At 44.0% G+C, this 22,852-nt stretch overlaps 1 long non-coding RNA gene across 1 annotated transcript in view; it reads right to left on the reverse strand.

Moving 5' to 3' along the window:
- LOC135058013 (uncharacterized) overlaps positions 1-22,852 on the reverse strand; it is a 351,258-nt gene that overhangs the window by 202,560 nt on the left and 125,846 nt on the right. The gene's annotated exons all lie outside the window — the stretch shown is intronic.

The following is a 22,852-nucleotide window of genomic DNA, read 5'->3' on the forward strand; positions in this document are numbered from 1 at the left end:
GTTACTAATTGTTTATACATTATTGTCTGGACTGGTGCGGTTCCCTTCCAAATCCATTTCCGTATCCTGTAAATAAGAAGGAATTAGTTTAATACATGGATTTAAGATTGAATCCAAAAACACAGAAATCGGTTGATATAATGAGCCTCTCCCCGATACAATGGGACGCCCCGGGGGTTTTTTAGGATCTTTGTGAACCTTTGGGACCACATAGAATAGAGGCACAACCGGACAGTCAACCGTTAATGCCAAACGTAGTTGGTCATTGATTATATTATCTTTGACTGCCTGTAGTAGCACAGTATCTAATTCTTTCTTGAACACCCCACTAGGGTCTTTAGGTAATAGTTCGTAAGTGGTGGCATCCAATAATTGTCTATTACATTCCAATCTGTAATCATCTGAATTCTGTACCACCACCGCACCGCCTTTATCGGCGGGGCGGATAATGATATCTTTTCGTTCTGATAGAGATTTAATGGCCGCCATCTCTTCCTTATCCAGGTTATTAGCTCAGCCAGGTGTCTTAATCATCTCCTAACCCTCTATATCCAAAAGTCGTGTAAAAGTTCGTATAGCAGAATTTTGTGTCGTAGGGTCGAACTTGGATTTTGGCAGGATTTTCTTTAATTGTGGTGGAATTTCACTGCCGGATACTGGTGGACTTGAATTAATTTGTTTTCCAAAGTGGTCTTTTAAACGTAACGTTCTATTGAGTTTATATGTGCTCACTTTCCACTCGAATTACTCCATGTGTGTAGTGGGTACAAATGATAGCCCTTTTGATAATATATGGTGTTCTGCGGGAGTTAGGGGGGTGGAAGAGAGATTGAACACTAGATCATCTATCGGCGTGGCGTTTTTTTGTTTGTATATTCTTTGGTTTTGCCTCGCCCGCCTCATCCTTTTGCGTTGGTTTTTGGATGTATAGCAGATCTGGTTAGAACCCCTAAAGGGTGATCCGAATTGTTGGGGGTACTTGGTGCCGCTTCTGCTTCACTGAGGGACGTACTGGAACCCTCTGTATCTCTAAACCGGGTCCTCTGTCTCCGATATTGGTGGGCTCTTGGTCTGTCAGCCGGGGGGTTGGTATTAGACACCCATGAATATACTCTCCATTGTTCATAATCAAGCTGTACTTTTCGTAATTTTTCTTTTTTGAAGGCAATTAATTCCCGTTTGTATTGAGCCATCTGTGTGTTGAGGCGATCCATCCAATTAGTACTGGTGTCAGCAAGCAAAGAACTCTTATGAGTTGTTTCAAATTCCAATAATTTGGTCTTTGTTACATTCAATTCTCTCGTAGCCTCCTCTACGACCAATAGGACTAAGTCCATAGAACACTTGTTAAGTATTGCAATCCAACGGCGGCAGAATGCTAGGTTATATCGTCCAATAGTGGGCATATTCTTGATCCTAAAGCCCCGAGGGAGCTGTTTGGATTTATAATAATCTGATAATGTGATACCATGATATAGGTAATCACATTCACGTTGTTTTAATCTGAGCCACTGTTTGAAAAGCACCTCTGGAATTGGTGCTGCCACATCGTCATCCAATTGTTGCTTGAGTAAGATGTTGTCCGCTTCCATATCAGAGAAGCTTAGGGTTTCTAATGCTCCCATAAAGGAAAGATCAGGCATCAGTTCCATCACATTTAAAGGAGTAGCCATGGCGGTAGCAAAAAATATTAATCACTGTTGATGCTAAGTGACTAAATGCTGGATATTAAAAAATCACCCAGTGGTTTAAAAACAATATATAGAACTTAGTTCCGTGCTGACCATATGCTGCAGTGAGGGATTAATCAATAATCCACGGGTGCCTTGACAAGGAAATAGCTCTGTTGCACACAGCCTGCTATTTCCAATTACACAATGTCCAGTTGTCCGGCACTCCCTCCTGGATAATATAGTACTTGCTGCGGTGCCTTCTTAAGCTCCTTAGAGCTATTGTATTGTAGGCAAACAAGTGGCACTCACCCGGCTTTCTTACGAAGAAATAAAACAGTCCTTTATTTGATCCTACGTTTCGGGGGTAATCCCGTCGTCAGGGACAGCATGAACATAAATGCACAGTGTAATGCAACAAACATATATACCCTCCCCCAAACGCAATCCAGCAGTCTTACCTGTGACACCTGGAGGACGCCTGCCTTCAGCGCCGCTGGACTTCCCGCCGCCCACGTATCCACACTCTGCTAGACGGAGCCCGTGACGTCATCCGGCGGCGTCCCCCGGCGCACACAGCCCACACTGCTCGGTTGCTATGCAACACATAAACAATTCCTGTTATCAATCACAGCCTGGTGAGTTGCACTTATTTGCCTACAATATATATATATATATATATATATATTAGAGATGAGCGGGTTCGGTTTCTTTGAATCCGAACCCGCACGAACTTCACTTTTTTTTTCACGGGTCCGAGCGACTCGGATCTTCCCGCCTTGCTCGGTTAACCCGAGCGCGCCCGAACGTCATCATGACGCTGTCGGATTCTCGCGAGACTCGGATTCTATATAAGGAGCCGCGCGTCGCCGCCATTTTCACACGTGCATTGAGATTGATAGGGAGAGGACGTGGCTGGCGTCCTCTCCATTTAGATTAGATTTAGAAGAGAGAGAGAGAGAGAGATTGCTGTGATACTGTAGATTAGAAGAGAGTGCAGACAGAGTTTAGTGACTGACGACCACAGTGACCAGTGACCACCAGAGACAGTGCAGTTGTTTGTTTTATTTAATATATCCGTTCTCTGCCTGAAAAAAACGATACACAGTCACACAGTGACTCAGTCTGTGTGCACTGCTCAGCCCAGTGTGCTGCACATCAATGTATTGTATATAAAGCTTATAATTGTGGGGGAGACTGGGGAGCACTGCAGGTTGTTATAGCAGGAGCCAGGAGTACATGATAAATAATATTATATTAAAATTAAACAGTGCACACTTTTGCTGCAGGAGTGCCACTGCCAGTGTGACTAGTGGTGACCAGTGCCTGACCACCAGTATATTAGTAGTATTGTATACTATCTCTTTATCAACCAGTCTATATTAGCAGCAGACACAGTACAGTGCGGTAGTTCACGGCTGTGGCTACCTCTGTGTCTGCACTCGGCAGGCAGTCCGTCCATAATTGTATACCACCTAACCGTGGTTTTTTTTCATTCTTCTTTATACATACATAGTTACATAGACATCTTTTCTTTATCAACCAGTCTATATTAGCAGCAGACACAGTACAGTGCGGTAGTTCACGGCTGTGGCTACCTCTGTGTCGGCACTCGGCAGGCAGTCCGTCCATCCATAATTGTATTATAATATATACCACCTAACCGTGGTTTTTTTTTCATTCTTTATACCGTCGTCATACTAGTTGTTGTTACGAGTATACTACTATCTCTTTATCAACCAGTGTACAGTGCGGTAGTTCACGGCTGTGGCTACCTCTGTGTCGGCACTCGGCAGGCAGTCCGTCCAACCATAATTGTATTATATACCACCTAACCGTGGTTTTTTTTTCATTCTTTATACCGTCGTCATACTAGTTGTTACGAGTATACTACTATCTCTTTATCAACCAGTGTACAGTGCGGTAGTTCACGGCTGTGGCTACCTCTGTGTCGGCACTCGGCAGGCAGTCCGTCCATCCATAATTGTATTATAATATATACCACCTAACCGTGGTTTTTTTTTCATTCTTTATACCGTCGTCATACTAGTTGTTACGAGTATACTACTATCTCTTTATCAACCAGTGTACAGTGCGGTAGTTCACGGCTGTGGCTACCTCTGTGTCGGCACTCGGCAGGCAGTCCGTCCAACCATAATTGTATTATAATATATACCACCTAACCGTGGTTTTTTTTTCATTCTTTATACCGTCGTCATACTAGTTGTTACGAGTATACTACTATCTCTTTATCAACCAGTGTACAGTGCGGTAGTTCACGGCTGTGGCTACCTCTGTGTCGGCACTCGGCAGGCAGTCCGTCCAACCATAATTGTATTATATACCACCTAACCGTGGTTTTTTTTTCATTCTTTATACCGTCGTCATACTAGTTGTTACGAGTATACTACTATCTCTTTATCAACCAGTGTACAGTGCGGTAGTTCACGGCTGTGGCTACCTCTGTGTCGGCACTCGGCAGGCAGTCCGTCCAACCATAATTGTATTATAATATATACCACCTAACCGTGGTTTTTTTTTCATTCTTTATACCGTCGTCATACTAGTTGTTACGAGTATACTACTATCTCTTTATCAACCAGTGTACAGTGCGGTAGTTCACGGCTGTGGCTACCTCTGTGTCGGCACTCGGCAGGCAGTCCGTCCATCCATAATTGTATTATAATATATACCACCTAACCGTGGTTTTTTTTTCATTCTTTATACCGTCGTCATACTAGTTGTTACGAGTATACTACTATCTCTTTATCAACCAGTGTACAGTGCGGTAGTTCACGGCTGTGGCTACCTCTGTGTCGGCACTCGGCAGGCAGTCCGTCCAACCATAATTGTATTATATACCACCTAACCGTGTTTTTTTTTTCATTCTTTATACCGTCGTCATACTAGTTGTTACGAGTATACTACTATCTCTTTATCAACCAGTGTACAGTGCGGTAGTTCACGGCTGTGGCTACCTCTGTGTCGGCACTCGGCAGGCAGTCCGTCCAACCATAATTGTATTATAATATATACCACCTAACCGTGGTTTTTTTTTCATTCTTTATACCGTCGTCATACTAGTTGTTACGAGTATACTACTATCTCTTTATCAACCAGTGTACAGTGCGGTAGTTCACGGCTGTGGCTACCTCTGTGTCGGCACTCGGCAGGCAGTCCGTCCAACCATAATTGTATTATAATATATACCAACTAACCGTGGTTTTTTTTTCATTCTTTATACCGTCGTCATACTAGTTGTTACGAGTATACTACTATCTCTTTATCAACCAGTGTACAGTGCGGTAGTTCACGGCTGTGGCTACCTCTGTGTCGGCACTCGGCAGGCAGTCCGTCCATCCATAATTGTATTATATACCACCTAACCGTGGTTTTCTTATACCACCTAACCGTGGCAGTCCGTCCATAATTGTATACTAGTATCCAATCCATCCATCTCCATTGTTTACCTGAGGTGCCTTTTAGTTCTGCCTATAAAATATGGAGAACAAAAAAGTTGAGGTTCCAAAATTAGGGAAAGATCAAGATCCACTTCCACCTCGTGCTGAAGCTACTGCCACTAGTCATGGCCGAGACGATGAAATGCCAGCAACGTCGTCTGCCAAGGCCGATGCCCAATGTCATAGTACAGAGCATGTCAAATCCAAAACACCAAATATCAGAAAAAAAAGGACTCCAAAACCTAAAATAAAATTGTCGGAGGAGAAGCGTAAACTTGCCAATATGCCATTTACCACACGGAGTGGCAAGGAACGGCTGAGGCCCTGGCCTATGTTCATGGCTAGTGGTTCAGCTTCACATGAGGATGGAAGCACTCAGCCTCTCGCTAGAAAACTGAAAAGACTCAAGCTGGCAAAAGCACCGCAAAGAACTGTGCGTTCTTTGAAATCCCAAATCCACAAGGAGAGTCCAATTGTGTCGTTTGCGATGCCTGACCTTCCCAACACTGGACGTGAAGAGCATGCGCCTTCCACTATTTGCATGCCCCCTGCAAGTGCTGGAAGGAGCACCCGCAGTCCAGTTCCTGATAGTCAGATTGAAGATGTCAGTGTTGAAGTACACCAGGATGAGGAGGATATGGGTGTTGCTGGCGCTGGGGAGGAAATTGACCAGGAGGATTCTGATGGTGAGGTGGTTTGTTTAAGTCAGGCACCCGGGGAGACACCTGTTGTCCGTGGGAGGAATATGGCCGTTGACATGCCAGGTGAAAATACCAAAAAAATCAGCTCTTCGGTGTGGAGGTATTTCACCAGAAATGCGGACAACAGGTGTCAAGCCGTGTGTTCCCTTTGTCAAGCTGTAATAAGTAGGGGTAAGGACGTTAACCACCTTGGAACATCCTCCCTTATACGTCACCTGCAGCGCATTCATAATAAGTCAGTGACAAGTTCAAAAACTTTGGGTGACAGCGGAAGCAGTCCACTGACCAGTAAATCCCTTCCTCTTGTAACCAAGCTCACGCAAACCACCCCACCAACTCCCTCAGTGTCAATTTCCTCCTTCCCCAGGAATGCCAATAGTCCTGCAGGCCATGTCACTGGCAAGTCTGACGAGTCCTCTCCTGCCTGGGATTCCTCCGATGCATCCTTGCGTGTAACGCCTACTGCTGCTGGCGCTGCTGTTGTTGCCGCTGGGAGTCGATGGTCATCCCAGAGGGGAAGTCGTAAGCCCACTTGTACTACTTCCAGTAAGCAATTGACTGTTCAACAGTCCTTTGCGAGGAAGATGAAATATCACAGCAGTCATCCTACTGCAAAGCGGATAACTGAGTCCTTGACAACTATGTTGGTGTTAGACGTGCGTCCGGTATCCGCCGTTAGTTCACAGGGAACTAGACAATTTATTGAGGCAGTGTGCCCCCGTTACCAAATACCATCTAGGTTCCTCTTCTCTAGGCAGGCGATACAGAGAATGTACACGGACGTCAGAAAAAGACTCACCAGTGTCCTAAAAAATGCAGTTGTACCCAATGTCCACTTAACCACGGACATGTGGACAAGTGGAGCAGGGCAGGGTCAGGACTATATGACTGTGACAGCCCACTGGGTAGATGTATGGACTCCCGCCGCAAGAACAGCAGCGGCGGCACCAGTAGCAGCATCTCGCAAACGCCAACTCTTTCCTAGGCAGGCTACGCTTTGTATCACCGCTTTCCAGAATACGCACACAGCTGAAAACCTCTTACGGCAACTGAGGAAGATCATCGCGGAATGGCTTACCCCAATTGGACTCTCCTGTGGATTTGTGGCATCGGACAACGCCAGCAATATTGTGTGTGCATTAAATATGGGCAAATTCCAGCACGTCCCATGTTTTGCACATACCTTGAATTTGGTGGTGCAGAATTTTTTAAAAAACGACAGGGGCGTGCAAGAGATGCTGTCGGTGGCCAGAAAAATTGCGGGACACTTTCGGCGTACAGGCACCACGTACAGAAGACTGGAGCACCACCAAAAACTACTGAACCTGCCCTGCCATCATCTGAAGCAAGAAGTGGTAACGAGGTGGAATTCAACCCTCTATATGCTTCAGAGGTTGGAGGAGCAGCAAAAGGCCATTCAAGCCTATACAATTGAGCACGATATAGGAGATGGAATGCACCTGTCTCAAGTGCAGTGGAGAATGATTTCAACGTTGTGCAAGGTTCTGATGCCCTTTGAACTTGCCACACGTGAAGTCAGTTCAGACACTGCCAGCCTGAGTCAGGTCATTCCCCTCATCAGGCTTTTGCAGAAGAAGCTGGAGGCATTGAAGAAGGAGCTAACACGGAGCGATTCCGCTAGGCATGTGGGACTTGTGGATGCAGCCCTTAATTCGCTTAACAAGGATTCACGGGTGGTCAATCTGTTGAAATCAGAGCACTACATTTTGGCCACCGTGCTCGATCCTAGATTTAAAGCCTACCTTGGATCTCTCTTTCCGGCAGACACAGGTCTGCTGGGGTTGAAAGACCTGCTGGTGACAAAATTGTCAAGTCAAGCGGAACGCGACCTGTCAACATCTCCTCCTTCACATTCTCCCGCAACTGGGGGTGCGAGGAAAAGGCTCAGAATTCCGAGCCCACCCGCTGGCGGTGATGCAGGGCAGTCTGGAGCGACTGCTGATGCTGACATCTGGTCCGGACTGAAGGACCTGACAACGATTACGGACATGTCGTCTACTGTCACTGCATATGATTCTCTCAACATTGATAGAATGGTGGAGGATTATATGAGTGACCGCATCCAAGTAGGCACGTCACACAGTCCGTACTTATACTGGCAGGAAAAAGAGGCAATTTGGAGGCCCTTGCACAAACTGGCTTTATTCTACCTAAGTTGCCCTCCCACAAGTGTGTACTCCGAAAGAGTGTTTAGTGCCGCCGCTCACCTTGTCAGCAATCGGCGTACGAGGTTACATCCAGAAAATGTGGAGAAGATGATGTTCATTAAAATGAATTATAATCAATTCCTCCGCGGAGACATTGACCAGCAGCAATTGCCTCCACAAAGTACACAGGGAGCTGAGATGGTGGATTCCAGTAGGGACGAATTGATAATCTGTGAGGAGGGGGATGTACACGGTGATATATCGGAGGGTGAAGATGAGGTGGACATCTTGCCTCTGTAGAGCCAGTTTGTGCAAGGAGAGATTAATTGCTTCTTTTTTGGGGGGGGGTCCAAACCAACCCGTCATATCAGTCACAGTCGTGTGGCAGACCCTGTCACTGAAATGATGGGTTGGTTAAAGTGTGCATGTCCTGTTTTGTTTATACAACATAAGGGTGGGTGGGAGGGCCCAAGGATAATTCCATCTTGCACCTCTTTTTTCTTTTCTTTTTCTTTGCATCATGTGCTGATTGGGGAGGGTTTTTTGGAAGGGACATCCTGCGTGACACTGCAGTGCCACTCCTAGATGGGCCCGGTGTTTGTGTCGGCCACTAGGGTCGCTAATCTTACTCACACAGTCAGCTACCTCATTGCGCCTCTTTTTTTCTTTGCGTCATGTGCTGTTTGGGGAGGGTTTTTTGGAAGGGACATCCTGCGTGACACTGCAGTGCCACTCCTAGATGTGCCCGGTGTTTGTGTCGGCCACTAGGGTTGCTAATCTTACTCACACAGCTACCTCATTGCGCCTCTTTTTTTCTTTGCGTCATGTGCTGTTTGGGGAGGGTTTTTTGGAAGGGACATCCTGCGTGACACTGCAGTGCCACTCCTAGATGTGCCCGGTGTTTGTGTCGGCCACTAGGGTCGCTAATCTTACTCACACAGTCAGCTACCTCATTACGCCTCTTTTTTTCTTTGCGTCATGTGCTGTTTGGGGAGGGTTTTTTGGAAGGGCCATCCTGCGTGACACTGCAGTGCCACTCCTAGATGGGCCCGGTGTTTGTGTCAGCCACTAGGGTCGCTAATCTTACTCACACAGCTACCTCATTGCGCCTCTTTTTTTCTTTGCGTCATGTGCTGTTTGGGGAGGGTTTTTTGGAAGGGACATCCTGCGTGACACTGCAGTGCCACTCCTAGATGGGCCCGGTGTTTGTGTCGGCCACTAGGGTCGCTTATCTTACTCACACAGCGACCTCGGTGCAAATTTTAGGACTAAAAATAATATTGTGAGGTGTGAGGTATTCAGAATAGACTGAAAATGAGTGTAAATTATGGTTTTTGAGGTTAATAATACTTTGGGATCAAAATGACCCCCAAATTCTATGATTTAAGCTGTTTTTTAGTGTTTTTGGAAAAAAACACCCGAATCCAAAACACACCCGAATCCGACAAAAATAATTCGGTGAGGTTTTGCCAAAACGCGTTCGAACCCAAAACACGGCCGCGGAACCGAACCCAAAACCAAAACACAAAACCCGAAAAATTTCAGGCGCTCATCTCTAATATATATACATACGTATATATATAGATCAAAAATGAGGCGGCACTCAGAGATTTGTTGAAAAGCAAACAGGTGTGTATTCAAATCATCACATCACATCAACGTTTTCTTTTCAACAAATCTCTGAGTGCCGCCTCATTTTTGATCTACATATGGGGGTTGCCAAACCCAGATGGAGGGCACCAGAGTAAGCAAGCCCTAAGGGGCATCCAGAGTGCCGGCGTTACGCTGTATGGATATATATATATATATATATATATATATATATATACCTGGATGTGGTGCCTGGCACTCCTGGTCCTTCCTGGTTCAAATGCCTGGGTGCCCTCCGCACAACAGTATAGATAGCAAAGACAAATAAGACAGCGGCACTCCAGGGCTTCATATGGTGCATTAATTAAAAAAAGTGTATTTAAAAATGTACATGTCAGGTACCAACATTTTGGGGCCCCTAGCCCCTTTGTCAAGATGTGAAAAAACGTTGGTTCCTGACATGTGAATTTTCAAATACACTTTTTTGGATTATTGCACTGGAGTGCAGCTGTCTTATTTGCCTTTGCTCTCTCTCTCTCTCTATATATAAATATATATATATATATATATATATATATAGATATATGTATAGATATAGATATATGTATAGATATATACATATATATATATATATATATATATAAAAAAAATTTAAATACCCTTATCCCGGGCCAATAATAGACTAATGGTTGCGCCTCTCAATGGGACTCCTGTTAGCAAGACCTAAGAAAATATATATACATATTTCCAACAGGAAGCTGATGCTGTTAAATGCTTTTTTGTTCATCAAAAGAAATCACTATTGGTTGGGAACTTCCAGGAGTAAACATTATGAATGAGGCTGATGTCACTCCTAGTATTGTTGTGGGCCTGTGTCTGCTAACATTTTTGCATATATTTTGAAAACCATATTGAACAGTGAAATGAGGTAACAATGAGCACATCTATGTGAATCTCTACTTTTTTTGGTAGTATTATTATTATTATAGGCAAGACTCAATTTCCCCCTTTTCGAAAGAAGTTACCTTTCAAAAAAATTGTTAAACTGGAAGTCCAAATGGGATAGTCAAGGCAGAACTCAAGCTGTTATAATACAGGCACAGTGGTGTGTTTAATTTCATAACATCAGAACTTTAACACTTGTGTCAGGGATCAGGAAAAGGGAATATATGTAAAACAAAATGATCATCTAAGTAAGTGATGACTACTGAAAGTCAATAATCTATAGATATCAGTGATTTAAGAGCACATTTGCATTTTTGAATAATGTTAATGAAGAAACAGTAGTACACCTATAGCCACTGTGAAGCATGTTGTGACCTGGGGATAAAGTAGGGATACTTAGCATGGATACTTCAAAAGGCTTCAAGTTTTATGGAACTGTAGGTCCAAATGGGACCTTTATGCATGAGCATAAACTGAGTCACTGACCCCAACACATACAATGGGTATAGTCTATAGGCAATGAGGTGCTATGCTCATGCAAATGGTCCTTGAAATACTGCATCCTACTGTAGAGGAATGCTTTTAGAGTTTTTTTGAGATTTGCACTTGTTACTGAAAATGCTACACATCATTTAGTAAAATGTAAAAGTTTACCTGCGGTAATAACCTGCCAATACAGACTTGTTTTGCTTACCCCTGCTGATGTGCTCATTATGACTCTTAAAATATATCACCCACTCACTTCCATTGCCTCATTATATTTTTATTTCAAATATTTTGGCAAAATATATTACTTTGTTCTTCCTGTGAATCACTATTGTATTAAACCAATATGAAAGTTTGTCAACTTGAAATATACTCTAAATGTAAACTCAAAATGAAATATTCAAACCCAGAGAGCACTGCAATATTTAAAGTGCAAGGTGAATTGAGTTTAACTGCAGGCACAATCTACAAAAAAATTCTATTATTCAGGGCCACAGGTAATTGACATCAACAATGAAAATAAAATATTTTAAAATTGAAAACAAAGTATAGTATTTTTGTGTGCCTGCTGAGAAGTATATTAAATTTGTTTCCTGATTAGCGTGGAACGGTCTTCCAAGCATCTAATTGGTATTACACATAGTTTGAAATACAGTTTGATACTGAAGAGTATACACACACTATATATATATATATATATATATATTCTTGCAAACAGTGTGGCTCTCAGGACTCTCTCTCTCTGTAATACCCCTTTCCATCGCACATGCAACCTGTTTGGCTGGAAAAGGGAGCTAAGACAGTGTGATGGTAAGGGGCAGTGCCCTAACTAGGCATTTTAGCACTGTGTGCAAGAAACGGCATTGGTGCCCCCCCCACATGCAAGATAGGGGCAGTGTGCGCCGTAGGCGCACAAAAACAATATAGGGGCGAGGCTTCATGGGGAAGGGGCGTGGCCACAAAATAATACCAATTCATACTACGGTGCACAGTAGTCCCCATTATTCAAATTACGCTGCACAGTAGCTCCACTACACCAGGTAGAGCCCCTTTTACACATTACAGCAGACAGTCCCCCTTTTTACACATTATGGCAGACATCATCCCCCTTTTTACACATTACAGCAGACAGTCCCCCTTTTTACACATTACGGCAGACAGCGTCCCCTTTTTTTACACAGTATGGCTGACAGTGTCCCCCTTTTTACACATTACGGCAGACAGCGTCCCCTTTTTACACATTACAGCAGACAGCATCCCCCTTTTTACACATTATGGTAGACAGCATCCTCCATTTTACACATTGCGACAGCCAGTCCCCCTTTTTACACATTACGGCAGACAGCGTCCCCCTTTTTTACACATTGCAGCAGCCAGTCCCCCTTTTTACACATTACGGCAAATGGTGTCCGCCTTTTTACACATTGCGGCAGAAAAAATAGAGAAAGAAAGAGAGAGAGAGAGAGAGAGAGAGAGATACTTACCATTTCCCCGCTGGCAGTCAGGCTCCTCATGCTGGCAGCTCCCTCAGTGCAGGCAGGGGGAAAAGAGGAGGAGGAGGGAGGGGGACAGGAGCCGCAGCAGCGCTATGTAATTAGTAGTAGCGCCGCTTCAGCAGTCCCCTCTCCTTCCATATAGGCTGCCCGGCGCCGCTGTGAATGCTGGGATGGAGGAACCGCATCCCAACATTCACAGCAGCGCCGGGCAGCCAATATGGAAGGAGAGGGGGCTGCTGCAGTGGCACTACTACCAATTACTTAGCGCTGCTGCGGCTCCTGTCCCCCTCCCTCCACCTCCTTTTCCGCTGCCCGGCGCTGCTCTCTCCTCTCCAGCGCGCGCGGCTCATGGCACACAGCAGAGGCGGTATGTAATTTGACTCATTACATGCCGCTGGCCGTTGTGCCCTCAGGGCAACTGCACTGTGTGCCAGGCACACCTGACACACACGTAGTTACGGCCCTGGTAAGGGGTATAAGGTAAGTGTCTTTTGACATTTTTGTATCCTGATGGCAATCTAAATAGAGATTGAAATGTTGATGCTATATTTGTGAGAGGTAAGTTTTCTTAAATGAGTCCTAAGTGCAGCACCAATTGCAATATGTGGAGGCACCAGACACAAGTGCGAAATATACTGGGAGTGTCAGTCATATTGCTCGCTCTCTCTCATATATATATAATATCTGTGTGTCTAGCTAAAAAACAGAATTAAAATTCCTGGTACCAGACCCATAAAGATGATGCTCTGGAACATATGCAGGGAAACCAGTGTGTTTATTATGCATATTAATTAATTTGAATAATAAATACATTTGTTTTATTGAATACATTTATGAATTCCATCTCTTTTTAATCTAGATTGAGTGAAAGAGAGAGAGAGAGGGTCAGGATCAGTCAAAATACTGACTCCGGTATCCCAGCACTGCTTGGAATGCTTGCGCTGGCACCCCGCCAGAATCCTGACTGCTGGGATCATGAACTAGGGTTTTCCTGGGATGCAGACTGGTAAGCTGGGGTGTGTGTGTGCGTGGGGAGGGGGGTGTTAGGGTTAGGCTATGAGGGGAGGGTTAGGGTTAGGTTCTGGGAAAGGGAGGGTTAGGCTGCAAGAAGGGGGAGGTTAGATTTAGGCATCCCCAGTTAGGTTTAGGGTTAGGTTGTGGAGGAGGGAGGGTTAGATTTAGGCTGCTGGAAAGGAGTTATGTTTAGGCACCACCAGGGAGGGTTAAGGTTAGGATGTGGGGGGAAGGTCAGGGTTAGCCTATGGGAGAGGGTCTTATTCTATTGCTCAAAATAATTACCATAAAAATAGGTATCACATTAGTGTTTAATTTTAGGTGTGCTACCTGGTCTAAAGCTTTCAGCAACTTTGCTTATATAAGATGAGACATTTACCAACACACCTGTTGTAAGCTAACTAGGAAAACAGCTGACATAAGCTATAATTGTCACGATCCGGGTATCTGGACGCCATTACTTACCCTTCAGATGCCTCCTAAGGCGGGCTCAGCGTTCCAGGACCAGATTCCGCTGTTCCTGAGTTTCCACATGCAGAGTGTCAGAGTGGTGTTTTCATCAGCCGCGGCCTCCGCTGTGCCCGCGTGGTTAAATGTGCATCTATCAGCCTGGCGTCTCCTGTCTCCGGTGGCCGGCGCCGCCATTACTGTTTCCCAGACCACATGGATTACAAACCAAACTTCCCTCCAAGTGTCTGCATGGGCGCAGCCACCTTGGATTCTGTCATCTGATCATTTCCACCAATCTGCTGTTTGTATTGTTGATTTGCATAATTGCCTAGCCAACCCCTTCCTTGCTGCAGGTATAAGTAAGCTGTGCCTGAGCAAGGAAGACGTCAGTGCTTTGGTTGTCAAACCTAGTTCCTGTTTGTCTCTCTTCTATGATTGTCTTCCAGGTTCCAGCTCCTGTCTCAAGACTTCCACCATAGAGACCCGCACCAGCATTCCACCTGCGGTGTAGCCTGACTCTCCAATCCATTGTGGATTCATCTGTTTCCAGCTACAACACTACCTGCTTCCAGCCTCAGCTTCCAGCAGAATACAGCTTCCCTTAAAGGGCCGGTGTCCTTTCTACACTTTACCACTCTCCACCGGAATTATTATTTCTCCGCTCTCAAGTTCTACATTTCAGTTCACATTTCATCGCTCCCAAAGTTCATTTATTATTTAACTGGTTCCAGCCAGTATCCACTCCGTGCTAACAACAGTCTGGTTCCAGCCAGTATCCACAGCAGCTGTTTTACCTTCAGCAACCCAGCTCTTCCTGGAACACCAGCTGGTACAATCCTGGGTTATCTCCATTGCTACAGCCGGGCCTGGTAAGGACTTTCCATCTAGAAGATCATAACAACTATCTCACACTACCAGTGCCCTGTGGCTCCTGCCATGCTGTAGTACTCAGGAACTGTATTTATTCTTTGCTGACTTTTACGTTTTCTTTTATTGCTGCTGTGATGCGGAGTTGTCATAATAAACATCATTGACTTTTATCTAAGTTGTCGTGGTCACGCCTTCGGGCAGTTATTATTCATGTTACTTACATGTCCAGGGGTCTGATACAACCTCCCAGGTTCCGGTACATCTCAGCCCCTACAACTGAGGCTGCCTCCCGTCAGCTCAGGCCCTCAGTTGTGACAATAATAAATAAGTTAAAACAGGGTACATGGGAAAATGTGGTAACAAAGAGATTAATTACATTGTAACATAGTAATTGAGGTTTAATAGAGCCAAAATGCCCATTGTGTTCAACCTGTATGAAGTTGAGTTGATTTTACTGTACCTGCTGAAGAAATGTTTTATGACTAGTTAACAACTATAAATAATATTACACCCGGATTAACATCGTCAATATTTTAAATGTTATAACCTTGGATATCATTTTCAATCAGAAATGTATCCAATCCTTTTTTAAATGCATTTACAGAGTATGCCATTACCACCTTCCCTGGGAGGGAATTCCAAATCCTTATTGTTCTAACAGTGAAGAACCCTTTCCTCCATTGCATACGGAATTTTTTCTCCTCAAGCCTCAGCAAGTGCCCACGTGTCCTAAACAGTGTTCTTTTAATAAATAATTCATCTGATAACTCTTTGTAATGCCCCTTTACATTTTTGAAGATATTAATTATGTCTCCTTTTAGATGCCACTTTTCCAGTGTATACATATTCAACCTACTAAGCCTTTCCTCGTAATCCAGTCCCTCTAGCCCTTTAATCAATTTTGTTTTGATCGTTTTTGTTGAAATTTTTAGCGTATACATACGAGATCTGTATAAAGTACCACTAAGTCAGGGAGCTTGGGTACAGTGGTATTCACCATAAACAAAAACAGAGAGTGAAACATAATAGATACTTTCAGACAAAGTTAACATAACTTGGTAAAATGAACAAGTAGGCATGTAAGTGGGGAACAAACATAGACAAGATGAGAGTGGGGAAGGGGAAGACATTAGGGATTAACATTCAGTGTAACCTCCATATGTACTAAAAGTGCTTATATCAAATACCATTAGGAGGATGAGAAGTTATCCGATTGAGTCTGCGGACAACGTAAGCATTAGAAACATTAATTGTTAACAAATCTCAAACTGAGATATCTGAATCTGAGAATACAGGAAAATATCAAGCTGAAGCAAATATAAAAATGACATTGCATATATATTCCTATAAACACAGATCTACCATGAATGGATAATCCTGACAAGTCCACAATAACTCTCAAAAAGGGTTGCAAAGTCGTTATGCCTTAGTATTCAGAAGTTAGAGGGATATAGAAGCGTACATAGATGATAGGTGGTTAGACAGACAAGGAGATTAAACCATTGGACTGTTATGAAGAATTTAGCGTGTCCATATATCTTTCCCATTTTGATAAAAATCTACTGTATGATGAGGATGAATCTAGAGTCAGGGAACGTTTGTCAAAGAGAAATAATTGAATTAGTCTGTCATTTAGTTCACACAAGGGGGTATATTTACTAAAATTCGTATTTTTCAGAATGAGGTTAAAGTTCAAACACGAATGACATCGAAAGTGTAAATTTGCAACTTTTTGAATGTATTACGACTAATTTACTAAGTTGTCGTATTCTGCATTTTTGTGTTTTCCGATGTCGATGTCATTCGTATTTTTTGGCATTGTTTTACAGGAGTGAATAGTAAAACACTGCCTACATTAACACAATGAATCTCGGCTGGATCTGTGAGATCCGTGCAGGGCTGCATTGTGCACCTTTCGTAAAAAAAATAACATTGTTACAAATCTAAAAAAAAAATGTGTGGGGTCCCCCTCCCTAAGCAAAACCAGCCTCGGGCTCTTTGAGCCGGTCCTGGTTGACAAAATATGGGGGAAAAAATGACAGGGGTTCCCCCATATTTCATAAACCATCACCGGGCTCTGTGCCTGGGACTTGTAGTACTGCTACTAAAAACAATATTCACATTTTTTTCAAAAGGCTATCAGCTCCCCATCCGCCGCCCTTGGATGGGGGGACAGCCTCGGGCTTCACCCCTGGCCCTTGGGTGGCTGGAGGGGGGGACCCCTTGATTTAAGGGGTTCCCACTCCTCCAGGGTACCCCGGCCAGGGGTGACTGGTTGGGTATGTAATGCCAGGGCCGCTGGGACCAGTATAAAAGTGTCCCCCGGCTGTGGCATTATGTACCTGGCTAGTGGAGCCCGGTGCTGGTTTAAAAAATACGGGGGACCCCTACGCTTTTTGTCCCCCGTATTTTTGGAACCAGGACCAGGCGCAGAGCCCAGTGCTGGTTGATTAAATATGGGGGAACCCCTGTCATTTTTTCCCCATATTTTTTCAACCAGGTCCAGCTCAAAGAGCCCGAGGCTGGTTTTGCTTAGGAGGGGGGACCCCACGCATTTTTTCCTGAAAATTTAACACTTTCCCACCCCTTCCCACTGATAAACATGCACGGATCTCATGGATCCGTGCATGCCTATCAGAACACGGTTAAAAAAAGCAGGTCTGTTTTAAATCTGCTTTTTTTATGATTTGTATTTTTTCCCGGCAGTGTTTGGCTATTGCCGGCAGTGATCATGAAATACACTTTTCAGTAAATTACCGACTTATATCAAAAAACAGTCGTATTTGACCGATGGTGTATTCATTCGTATTTTTTTTCTTTGACTTCCCAAAAAATACGAATGCCCTCATCACTGCCGAGATTTGAGTTTAGTAAATTCCCGAGATGACACTTTGAAGAAAAAACACCATCTCGGTCAAAATCGGGAGCGTAATAAATATACCCCAAGGACGGGGCTGATCTGTCTGTCCAGTGAATCAGTATTAGTTTCTTTGACAGTGTGAAAATAATGGTAAGTAAGGGGAGAATGGTACTTCTGTGATGTGGGAATTTCCAGTTGGAAAAGTTCAGACAAAGACATGCCAATGGGTCAGGGGATACTGATATTGAGAAGAGCCTATTAATGAAAACAATAATCTTACGCCAACATTTTTGAATCTTTGAGCATGACCAAAAACAGTGAAAAAATTTAGCATTCATCATTTTACATTTACAACAATCACCAGTTTTGGATGAAAGCATGCGCTTTCTTTGAGCAGGGGCGATATAGAGTCTATGTAACGACTTAAAATGAACCTCTTGGAGATATACTGACTGGAGAGTCCGCATGGTAGAGAAATAATGCTTGGATATCTGTGATACCTGGGATATCAGAGTTACAGGAAGAAATTAGTGAGGAGTAAGGAGAGCGCTCTACTGACTGAAGTAATTTGGTGTACAGATAGGATGTTTTATAAAGCTCTGGAGTATAGCGACATAAAAAGCGGGATCAAGGGATAAGGGGCTGGAGGGAAGACTATAGATGACTTGATACTATCAGTATAATGGCAAGCTTGTAAGTACATAAAGAAATGGGACTTCGGGAGATCAATCCCCCAGAGTCAAATAATTTCGTAGCCAGATGCAGACCTTTGTCACGCCAATTCAAAAAGGAAGTGTTCTGAAGACAAGGAGGGAATGTGGGGTTACCCCAAAGGGAGATGAAGCCGGTTATCGCGGAGTCCCTACCTAATGTTTTATTAGAAAACCCTTTTTGAACCTTAATTCTCTGTAAGGATATTCATATGCCTATCCCAAGCATGTTTAAATTGCTCTACAGTCTTAGCCTCTACCACCTCTGATGGGAGGCTATTCCACTTATCCACTACCCTTTCTGTGAAGTAATTTTTTCTTAAATTTCCCCTGAACCTCCCCCCTCCAGTCTCAGTGTACTGGAGGGGGGGAGGTTCCATGCATAGGTATGTTGCCACGCATCATACATCCCCCTGAAGAGAATGTGATTCAAGACATGAGGAGGGAGATTATGTGTTGGGGTATGTAATAATGCACTCGGTGAGAAAGGGGAAAAAACTGAAAAATTTGTTAAGCATCCAATCCAAAATATAATGAAAATGAATTGACAGATGGTATGAGTGGAAATCTGATATGCCCAGTGCACCCTCTGTTTTGGGCCATGTCAGTTTGGTGAGCTGCATTCTGGGACGTTTACCGCACCATTAGAATGAAGACATCATTTTATTCAGTGTAAGTATGTCTGTCTTAGGAAGGGGTCAGGGTATCATTTGTAGGCAATAAAAGATTTTAGGAAAAAATATGCCTTTAAGTACAGCAGCCCTACCAAAAAGTGAAATGGGGAGTTTGGTCCACAAGTCTAACTAGGATTTAATTTTGGAGAGTAGAGGCGTAATATTGGATCTATACCTCTCGTGGGGGTCCAGAGTAATCCATATACCTAAATATTTAACTTTCGAAGGCTGGATAGAGATTTGGGATAAAGTAGGATGTGATGGCACTAGAGGTGAAAGAGTGGAAATGGGGAGGATCTCAGATTTATTCACATTCATATTATAACCAGACTTCGGGCCAAAAGATGATATAATGTCCATAATTACGGGGATAGATGAGAGAGGGTTAGACACAAAGAGTAACATGTCATCGGCAAACAGGGCTAGCTTCAGTTCTGAATCTGCCAGGTGGATGCCAGTAAACTCAGGAGCCGAACAAAGGGCCAATGTGAGGAGCTCAAGAGCGACAGCAAAGACGAGGGGGGAAAGGGGGCAACCCTGTCTCGTTCCTCTATGAATTTGGAATGGTGAAGATAAATAGCCATTACAGGCTATTTAAGAGGTGGGATCAGAATAGAGGGTTTGGATAAATGAAATGTAAGCCTGAGGGACTGCAAATCTAGTCATAGTGTCACATAAATGCGACCAATGGACAAGGTCGAATACCTTCTCGGCATCAAAGGTCAATATAGCATGAGGGGAGTCTGAAGCCTGGTTTGAGTACAAGGCCTGAGTGGCAGCTAAGACCTTCCTAACATTACGAACTGAGTGCCTGCCTTTAATAAATCCAGTCTGGTCAAAATGGATGATATGGGGGAGAACGGGGTTTAAACGATCCACTAATATTTTAGTTAGAATTTTATAATCACAGTTCAACAATGATATATGGCGATAGGACCCTGGGCTAGAAAGGTCACGACTAGGCTTGGGGAGCACCTTAATAATGGCAGAATTAAATTATAAAGGTAAAGATTTATTTATGAGGATATAGTTAAATGCAGTTTCGAGAACAGGGGCTACTTTGTCTAGCAATAAACGATAGATGTCCCCCAACAATCCATCGGTACCAGGGGCTTTGGCAGGTTTAAGGGATTTTATTGCTTTAGTTATTTCAGATATAGATATAGGTGCTGAAAGGGAGTCTGAAAATTCTGTCTGCAACTGTGGAAAAGGAAGCTGGGTCCAGATATCATTTAGTCTATGCGGAGACAGTAAAGGCGAGGACACATGGGGTGGAGTGGAGGTGGAAACAGGAGGAGAATAGATGTTTGCATAAAATTCTGACATAAGTTTTGAAATTTGCGCATTAGAGGTGGTATGAGAACCGTCTTCTACTTTAAGGGGCCTAACGGCCATGGGTGGTCTGGTGCTATTTAAAATGTTAGTAAGCAATTTACTCATTTTATTCCCAAATTTATGAAAATGATAGTGAAAGGAGAATTGCAATTTATCAGACATTTTCTGAAGTAGATCATCTAAAAGGGTTCTTGCATTCAAATACCTAGACCTATTGACTGTGGAAGGGGATTGGGTATATGCTACATAAAGCTGATGTGAGGGATTCCTGGAGTGTAACATACGAGCGGGAATGTTGTTTACGTAGGGTGGCTTCATAGGCCATAATTGAGCTTCTCAATAAAGCCTTAGCTGCCATCCAGTAGATTGAGGGGTTCATAGCCAAGGTTTCTTTATTGTTGGAATGTTAATCATCCCATGTGGTATCTATATGTGCTCTAAATTCAGGGGAGCTAATCAGGTGAGCTGGGAACCTCCAGGAACTGTAAGGAGATAGTTCTTTTTTGGTACGAAAAGAAACAGTTACAAGTAAATGGTCTGAAAGTAATATTAGATTAATATTGGTGTCTGTGACCAGGGGGAAGAGGGAACTAGAAACTAGAGATGTGCACCGGAAATTTTTCGGGTTTTGTGTTTTGGTTTTGGGTTCGGTTCCGTGGCCGTGTTTTGGGTTCGAACGCGTTTTGTCAAAACCTCACCGAATTTTTTTTGTCGGATTCGGGTGTGTTTTGGATTCGGGTGTTTTTTTCAAAAAACCCTAAAAAACAGCTTAACTCATAGAATTTGGGGGTCATTTTGATCCCAAAGTATTATTAACTTCAATAACCATAATTTCCACTCATTTTCAGTCTATTCTGAACACCTCACACCTCACAATATTATTTTTAGTCCTAAAATTTGCACCGAGGTCGCTGGATGACTAAGCTCAGCGACCCAAGTGGCCGACACAAACACCTGGCCCATCTAGGAGTGGCACTGCAGTGTCACGCAGGATGGCCCTTCCAAAAAACACCCCCCAAACAGCACATGACGCAAACAAAATAAGAGGCGCAATGAGGTAGCTGTGTGACTAAGATAAGTGACCCTAGTTGCCGACACAAACACCTGGCCCATCTAGGAGTGGCACTGCAGTGTCACGCAGGATGGCCCTTCCAAAAAATACTCCCCAAACAGCACATGACGCAAAGAAGAAAAAAAAGAGGCGCAATGAGGTAGCTGTGTGACTAAGATAAGCGACCCTAGTGGCCGACACAAACACCTGGCCCATCTAGGAGTGGCACTGCAGTGTCACGCAGGATGGCCCTTCCAAAAAACACTCCACAAACAGCACATGACGCAAAGAAAAATGAAAGAAAAAAGAGGTGCAAGATGGAATTGTCCTTGGGCCCTCCCACCCACCCTTATGTTGTATAAACAGGACATGCACACTTTAACCAACCCATCATTTCAGTGACAGGGTCTGCCACACGACTGTGACTGAAATGACGGGTTGGTTTGGACCCCCACCAAAAAAGAAGCAATTAATCTCTCCTTGCACAAACTGGCTCTACAGAGGCAAGATGTCCACCTCATCATCATCCTCCGATTCATCACCGTGTACATCCCCCTCCTCACAGATTATCAATTCGTCCCCACTGGAATCCACCATCACAGCTCCCTGTGTACTTTGTGGAGGCAATTGCTGCTTGTCAATGTCTCCACGGAGGAATTGATTGTAATTCATTTTAATGAACATCATCTTCTCCACATTTTCTGGAAGTAACCTCGTACGCCGATTGCTGACAAGGTGAGCGGCGGCACTAAACACTTTTTCGGAGTACACACTTGTGGGAGGGCAACTTAGGTAGAATAAAGCCAGTTTGTGCAAGGGCCTCCAAATTGCCTCTTTTTCCTGCCAGTATACGTACGGACTGTCTGACGTGCCTACTTGGATGCGGTCACTCATATAATCCTCCACCATTCTTTTAATGGTGAGAGAATCATATGCAGTGACAGTAGACGACATGTCCGTAATCGTTGGCAGGTCCTTCAGTCCGGACCAGATGTCAGCATCAGCAGTCGCTCCAGACTGCCCTGCATCACCGCCAGCGGGTGGGCTCGGAATTCTGAGCCTTTTCCTCGCACCCCCAGTTGCGGGAGAATGTGAAGGAGGAGATGTTGACAGGTCGCATTCCGCTTGACTTGACAATTTTCTCACCAGCAGTTCTTTGAACCCCTGCAGACTTGTGTCTGCCGGAAAGAGAGATACAACGTAGGTTTTAAATCTAGGATCGAGCACGGTGGCCAAAATGTAGTGCTCTGATTTCAACAGATTGACCACCCGTGAATCCTTGTTAAGCGAATTAAGGGCTCCATCCACAAGTCCCACATGCCTAGCGGAATCGCTCTGTGTTAGCTCCTCCTTCAATGTCTCCAGCTTCTT

The sequence above is a fragment of the Pseudophryne corroboree genome, chromosome 3 (genome assembly GCF_028390025.1).
Source record: "Pseudophryne corroboree isolate aPseCor3 chromosome 3, aPseCor3.hap2, whole genome shotgun sequence".
Classification (NCBI taxonomy): domain Eukaryota; kingdom Metazoa; phylum Chordata; class Amphibia; order Anura; family Myobatrachidae; genus Pseudophryne; species Pseudophryne corroboree.